Below are 7500 nucleotides of genomic sequence, written 5' to 3'. Positions count from 1 at the left end.
CAAAGTAAAAATATTACCACTTAGTTCATAAAAAAAAAATAGCCTCACATTTTATTAGCAGACCAAGAAAGCAAAAAAGAGAAACGCATTTGTTATTGAATTAAAAAAAAAGATTAATTCAGCAAATGATTGTAAGAAATTCAAAGCAAAAGTATTATCACATAGTTCATAAAAAAAAAATTAGCCTCATTTTATTAGCAGACCGAGAAAGGAAAAAAAAGAGAAACGCATTTGTTATTGAATTAAAAAAACTATATTAAATCAGCATATGATTGTAAGAAATTCAAAGCAAAAATATTACCACATCGCTCATAAAAAAAAAAAGAATTAGCTTCACATTTTATTAGCAAACCAAGAAAGGAAAAAAAGAGAAATGCATTTGTTATTGAATTAAAAAAACGATATTGATACAGCATATGATTGTAAGAAATTCAAAGCAAAAATATTACCACTTAGTTCATAAAAAAAAGATAGCCTCACATTTTATCAGCAAACCAAGAAAGCAAAAAAGAGAAACGCATTTGTTATTGAATTAAAAAAAAAGATTAATTCAGCAAATGATTGTAAGAAATTCAAAGCAAAAATATTATCACATAGCTCATAAAAAAAAAAATTAGCCTCATTTTATTAGCAAACCGAGAAAAGAAAAAAAAGAAACACATTTGTTATTAAATTAAAAAAAAAAGATATTGATACAGCATATGATTGTAAGAAATTCAAAGCAAAAATATTATCACATAGCTCATAAAAAAAAAAAATTAGCCTCATTTTATTAGCAGACCGAGAAAGGAAAAAAAGAGAAACGCATTTGTTGCTGAATGGAGTCTGATTACACCTTCATTTGTTTACGTTTTGTATGTCCGAGGGGCATCACAATATTGGGTCATCACAGGATAAAACCTAAAAAATATATCCGTGTCGGCCGGTCGTGCGGGACTGAATCATTTTGTGTTTACTGAAGTATATCGTAAAAAAATTATTGCGTTATGTTACTGTTTTGAGTTTATGAATTGGTTTACTTTGGGGTGAAATTTGTATATAGAAAAATATATGTTTGGCACGCTTTCGTTGCTCAGAAAATAAATATATATACCTAGTCCACACAACATTGCATTTTGGAGGATAAAATGCAATTGTTCATAATATATACCATTTTTTGTCTTAAGATATCGCTCTCTAGAAATCCATTTTTTTTCACTTATTGTGTAAAAATGTATTATATAAATATCTATATAAATAATACCTGATTGCTGTGGGGGTACATTGGAAGAGTTATAATGAATGTGTTTGGTATTATGGGGAAAGCAAGTTGTCGAGTCTGGGCGTTCCTTCCCGCGAGTTCTTATTATGTAAAAATGTATTATATAAATTCTACTTGATTGCTGTGGGGGTACATTGGAAGAGTTATATTGAATGTGTTTGGTATTATAGGGAAAGCAAATTGTTGAGTTAGTCGAGCGTTCCTTCCCGCGAGTCCTTATTATGTAGAAATGTATTATATAAATTCTACTTGATTGCTGTGGGGAGACATTTGAAGAGTTATATTGAATGTGTTTGGTATTATGGGGAAAGCAAGTTGTCAAGTCTGGGCGTTCCTTCCCGCGAGTTCTTATTATGTAAAAATGTATTATATAAATATCTATATAAATTCTACTTGATTGCTGTGGGGAGACATTTGAAGAGTTATATTGAATGTGTTTGGTATTATGGGGAAAGCAAATTGTCTAGTCCGTTCGGGCGTTCCTTCCCACGAGTCCTTATTATGTAAAAATATATAAATATCTATATAAATTCTACTTGATTGCTGTGGGGGTACATTGGAAGAGTTATATTGAATGTGTTTTTATTAAAGGGAAAGCAAATTGTCTAGTCCGTTCGGGCGTTCCTTCCCGCAAGTCCTTATTATGTAAAAATGTATTATATAAATATCTATATAAATTCTGATTGCTGTGGGGAGACATTTGAAGGGTAATATTCACATTTGAAGAGTTATATTGAATGTGTTTTTATTATGGTCCTTTATTCCCGTCTCCTCCGCCACACAGTCCAAACACCTATATTTTCCTCTCATGTGTTAGCAATACCTTACATATGAGAGGCAGAGATAGGTGTTGGGCTGTGTGGCAGAGCAGAGGGGGAGAGCCTACGGGACCCTTCTGAGAATCCGCCACATAGAAATTTTTAGTCATTCTCGCTTATAACAGTAAAATCATTGAAGCTTGTGAAAGAGAAATACGTCAAAAGATATATTGGTTGGTGGAAAGTACGAGAGGTCACTGAAATTTGAAGCTTGTGAAAGAGAAATACATACGTCAAAAAATATAGTGTTTGGGGGAAAGTACGAGAGGGCATTGAAATTAGAACCTTCTGAGTCTGCCATGTAGGAATTTTAGTCATTCTCGCCTATGACAGTAAAATCATTGCAGCTTGTGAAAGAGAAAAACGTCAAAAGATATATCGTTTGGGGGAAAGTACGAGAGGTCATTGAAATTAGAACCTTCTGAGTCTGCCATGTAGGAATTTGAGTCATTCTCGCCTATAACAGTAAAATCATTGAAGCTTGTGAAAGAGAAAAACGTCAAAAGATATATCGTTTGGCGGAAAATACGATTGGTCACTGAAATTTGAACCTTCTGAGTCTGCCATGTAGGAATTTTAGTCATTCTCGCCTATAACAGTAAAATCGTTGCAGCTTGTGAAAGAGAAATACATACGTCAAAAGATATATTGTTTGGCGGAAAGTACGAGAGGTCACTGAAATTTGAACCTTGTGAAAGAGAAGTACGTCAAAAGATATATCGTTTGGCGGAAAGTACGAGAGGGCATTGAAATTAGAACCTTCTGAGTCTGCCATGTAGGAATTTTAGTCATTCTCGCCTATAACAGTAAAATCATTGCAGCTTGTGAAAGAGAAAAACGTCAAAGGATATATCGTTTGGCGGAAAATACGAGAGGTCACTGATATTTGAACCTTCTGAGTCTGCCATGTAGGAATTTTAGTCATTCTCGCCTATAACAGTAAAATCATTGCAGCTTGTGAAAGAGAAAAACGTCAAAAGATATTGTTTGGCGGAAAATACGAGAACCTTCTGAGTCTGCCATGTAGGAATTTTAGTCATTCTCGCCTATAACAGTAAAATCATTGAAGCTTGTGAAAGAGAAAAACGTGAAAAGATATTGTTTGGCGGAAAATACGAGAGGTCACTGATATTTGAAGCTTGTGAAAGAGAAGTATGTCAAAAGATATATCGTTTGGCGGAAAGTACGAGAGGGCATTGAAATTAGAACCTTCTGAGTCTGCCATGTAGGAATTTTAGTCATTCTCGCCTATAACAGTAAAATCATTACAGCTTGTGAAAGAGAAAAACGTCAAAGGATATATCGTTTGGCGGAAAATACGAGAGGTCACTGATATTTGAACCTTCTGAGTCTGCCATGTAGGAATTTTAGTCATTCTCGCCTATAACAGTAAAATCATTGCAGCTTGTGAAAGAGAAAAACGTCAAAAGATATTGTTTGGCGGAAAATACGAGAACCTTCTGAGTCTGCCATGTAGGAATTTTAGTCATTCTCGCCTATAACAGTAAAATCATTGAAGCTTGTGAAAGAGAAAAACGTCAAAAGATATTGTTTGGCGGAAAATACGAGAGGTCACTGAAATTTGAACCGCGGGAGTGTACGCCAGACCACCCTCGACATATTTGGAAGACTATAAGAGAGAAAAAAATCGTCCTAGTCCATCGCATTTCAAGAAGGTGAAGTGCTTTGTGTTTTGTAAGGAAAGGAGAAAATATATAAAAAAAATATCTGCTTTTGTTACTGGGTGAAAATGACTAATGATATAATGTTGCTTTGGTTTGGCTTAACATTATAAATAGTTTTGCTTTTGTAAGGAATGGGAAAATATATATAGACATAAAAAACATGCATTTGTTATTGAATGAAATAATAATGATTCTAATATTGTATTTTTTTGTGAGTGTTTGTGTTGTGAAATGAAGCCTCACAGTTAGTTCAGTAAGATACCTTTGCATTTTGTTAAGGAAATTACAAAAAAATGCATTTGTTGTTAAAAAAAAACTTATTTGTGTGTGTGTGTTATAATATTAAGAAAGCAAAAATATTACCACATAGTTCATAAAAAAATATATTAGCTTCACATTTTATAAGAAAAGGGAAAAAAACAGGAAAATTAAAATGCATTTGTTATTGAATTTAAAAAAAACTGATATTAACACAGCATATAATATTGAGAAATTCAAAGCAAAAATATTACCACATAGTTCATAAAAAAAATATTAGCCTCACATTTTATAAGAAAAGGGAAAAAAGCGGGAAAATTAAAATGCATTTGTTATTGAATAAAAAAAAACCAGATATTAACACATTATATAATATTAAGAAATTCAAAGCAAAAATATTACCACAGAGTTCATAAAAAAAATATTAGCTTCACATTTTATAAGAAAAGGGAAAAAAAACAGGAAAATTAAAATGCATTTGTTATTGAATTAAAAAAAACAGATATTAACACATTACATAATATTAAGAAATTCAAAGCAAAAATATTACCACTTAGTTCATAAAAAAATATTAGCTTCACATTTTATAAGAAAAGGGAAAAAAAACAGGAAAATTAAAATGCATTTGTTATTGAATAAAAAAACCCAGATATTAACACATTAAATAATATTAAGAAATTCAAAGCAAAAATATTACCACTTAGTTCATAAAAAAAAATATTAGCTTCACATTTTATAAGAAAAGTGAGAAAGTGGAAAAAAAAGCATTTGTTATTGAATTAAAAAAAACAGATATTACTAAAGCATTTTGTATACTTTCTAAACATAGGGTATTATAAGAGTTTCAAAAGGTGCCTAATAGATAGTCCTTAATTAATAGATAGACTTAGAAATAATAATAATAATAATAATAATGATATTTTTTTTTTAGCTTAATACAGTTCCTTTATTAATTTGTAAGATAATTGATTGTTTGTTTGTTTGTTTGTTTGTTTGTTTGTGGCTGTGAGCGAGCGAGAGAGAGAGAGAGAGAGAGAGAGAGAGAGAGAGAGAGAGAGAGAGAGAGAGAGAGAGAGAGAGAGAACGGGAAGGGAAAGAAAGGTAGGGAAGGAAAGAGAGAGAGAGAGAGAGAGAGAGAGAGAGAGAGAGAGATGAAGAAAGGAAGGAAAGGAAAGGCAGAGAAGAAGAGAAAGAAAATCGTAAGAGAGAGAGAGAGAGAGAGAGAGAAGCTGTACATACCTTAGAAACACAGTACATAATGAGCTGAAATAACACTAATAATAATAACAATAATAATAATAATAATAATAATAATAATAATAATAATAGTAATTCCGCCTCGCTCACATATCTCTCAATTTCTTCCGAGCACTTCTTCGAAAACTTGCCGATGCACAAAAAAACTTCATCGTTGAACTTCCTAATAAAATAACCTTGTGATCGGAAAGTCCGCTGGATATTCAAGTAAAGAAAAGCAATGTTGTTGAACCTAATTTTTGTGTGTTAAAAATAATATCGGATTTTCGTTCTAGTTTTCTGTGTGGAAATTTGATGTTGCGTTTCTGTTGTATTCCGAGAACCCGATTTTGGAGACCGATTTAACTTGATTTTGTATTTGGGAACCCGATTTAATTTTTGTTTGTATTTGGGAACCCGATTTTGGGAACCCGATTTAATTTGATTTTGTATTTTGAACTTGATTTTGGGAACCCGATTTAATTTGATTTGTATTTTGAATTTGATTTTGTGAACCCGATTTAATTTGATTTGTATTTGGGAACCCGATTTAATATGATTTTGTATTCGGGAACCCGATTTTTGGAACACAGTTTTGGGAACCCGATTTTGGGAACACAATTTTGGGAACCCGATTTAATTTGATTTTGTATTTGGGAACCCGATTTAATTTCTCACCGATGCACAAAAATCTCTCAACTTCAACCTCCTAATAAAATAATCTTGCGTTCGGAATGTTCGCTGACTATCCGAGTAAAGAGAAAACATAACACTGAGGAATTCTTTTTGATTTAAATTTAATAAAACCTAAAAAATTCATAAAAACATCTCATTCCCATCACTTGTAAATACTTGACACGAAGGTTTATATAAGTCATACATAGTGAGTTTGTTGATTGTACGCACACACACGCACACACACGCACACACACACACACACACACACACACACACACAGACTTTCCTTTCCTTTCCTTTCCTTTCCTTTCCTTTCCTTTCCTCCTCCTCCTCCTCCTCCTTTCTTCCTTTTTCTTCCTTCTATAATTCCTTTTCTTCCTTGGTTCCAAACACACACACACACACACACACACACACACATACCAATAGAGATAGGCAGTTAGTACACATATATTCTAGCACACACACACACACACACACACACACACATACATACACACACGCTCTGATAGATAGATGATGTATATACGAAATTCAACACACACACACACACACACACACACACATACATTCTAAGGCTTTGAGAATTGCGGCAAGCTTTTTTTTTTTTACATAAATACTCATAATTACTGTATAGATGAACGTTGCTTTTGTTAATATATTACCGATGATGTATTTTGTATTAGCGATGATAATAATAGTAATAATAATAATAATGATGATGATGATGATGACTGCTCTTGCTATGGTTAAGTCTGTAATAATAATAATAATAATAATAATAATAATAATAATTGTAATAATAATTGTAATATATAATACTGATTGTCCGTCCGTTGGTCTGTATATCTATCTATCTGTCGTGTGTGTGTGTGTGTGTGTGTGTGTGTGTGTGTGTGTGTGTGTGTTAGAAGGCAAGGAAGAAAAGAAATTAAAGAAGAAAATTCATTAAAAGAGGAGGAAGAAAATGTGTGTGTGTGTGTGTGTGTGTGTGTGTGTGTGTGTGTGTTAGAAGGCAAGGAAGAAAAGAAATTAAAGAAGAAAATTCATTAAAGGTGGAGGAAGAAAATGTGTGTGTGTGTGTGTGTGTGTGTGTGTGTGTGTGTGTGTGTGTGTGTGTTAGAAGGCAAGGAAGAAAAGAAATTAAAGAAGAAAATTCATTAAAAGAGGAGGAAGAAAATGTGTGTGTGTGTGTGTGTGTGTGTGTGTGTGTGTGTGTGTAAATCAATGTAGTATAGAATATTAGATTTTCTTAACGAATGTAATTATATATATATCAATCATTGTTATTATTATTATTATTATTATTATTGGCAAACAAGTTGATATTTTTTTCTTAACTATATCATCAAGGTAATTTAGATGTGATTTTTGGGGTATTAATTAACTTGTAATGACTTATAATGTCTGTGTGTGTGTGTGTGTGTGTGTGTGTGTGTGTGTGTGTGTGTGTGTGTGTATTCATGTAACTTAACAAAAATGCAAAATACTAAAAAAAAAAATAGATATTGTAAGCAGCTTTTAAAACAGACACGTACACACACACACACACACACACACACAC

The 7500-nt window shown here is 32.3% G+C and overlaps 1 long non-coding RNA gene across 12 annotated transcripts in view; it reads right to left on the bottom strand.

Moving 5' to 3' along the window:
• Positions 1 to 1093: 1093 nt before the first annotated feature.
• The window catches only part of LOC126992801 (uncharacterized), a 7012-nt gene continuing 605 nt past the window's right edge, over positions 1094 to 7500 (bottom strand). Inside the window, exons 2-3 of one of the 12 annotated variants that reach the window (XR_007747067.1) lie at positions 1376 to 7500; positions 1094 to 1243 (exon numbers count right to left, since the gene is read on the bottom strand). The exon at positions 1376 to 7500 is cut by the window's right edge and continues 28 nt beyond it. This is a non-coding gene — a long non-coding RNA (uncharacterized LOC126992801). Of the gene's footprint in view, positions 1244 to 1375 lie in introns of those variants that run through there. The other 11 variants (XR_007747072.1, XR_007747076.1, XR_007747068.1 and 8 more) reach the window with 11 other exon arrangements.

The sequence above is a fragment of the Eriocheir sinensis genome, unplaced genomic scaffold (genome assembly GCF_024679095.1).
Source record: "Eriocheir sinensis breed Jianghai 21 unplaced genomic scaffold, ASM2467909v1 Scaffold50, whole genome shotgun sequence".
NCBI lineage: Eukaryota > Metazoa > Arthropoda > Malacostraca > Decapoda > Varunidae > Eriocheir > Eriocheir sinensis.
This window is presented reverse-complemented; position numbering and strand designations above follow the sequence as displayed.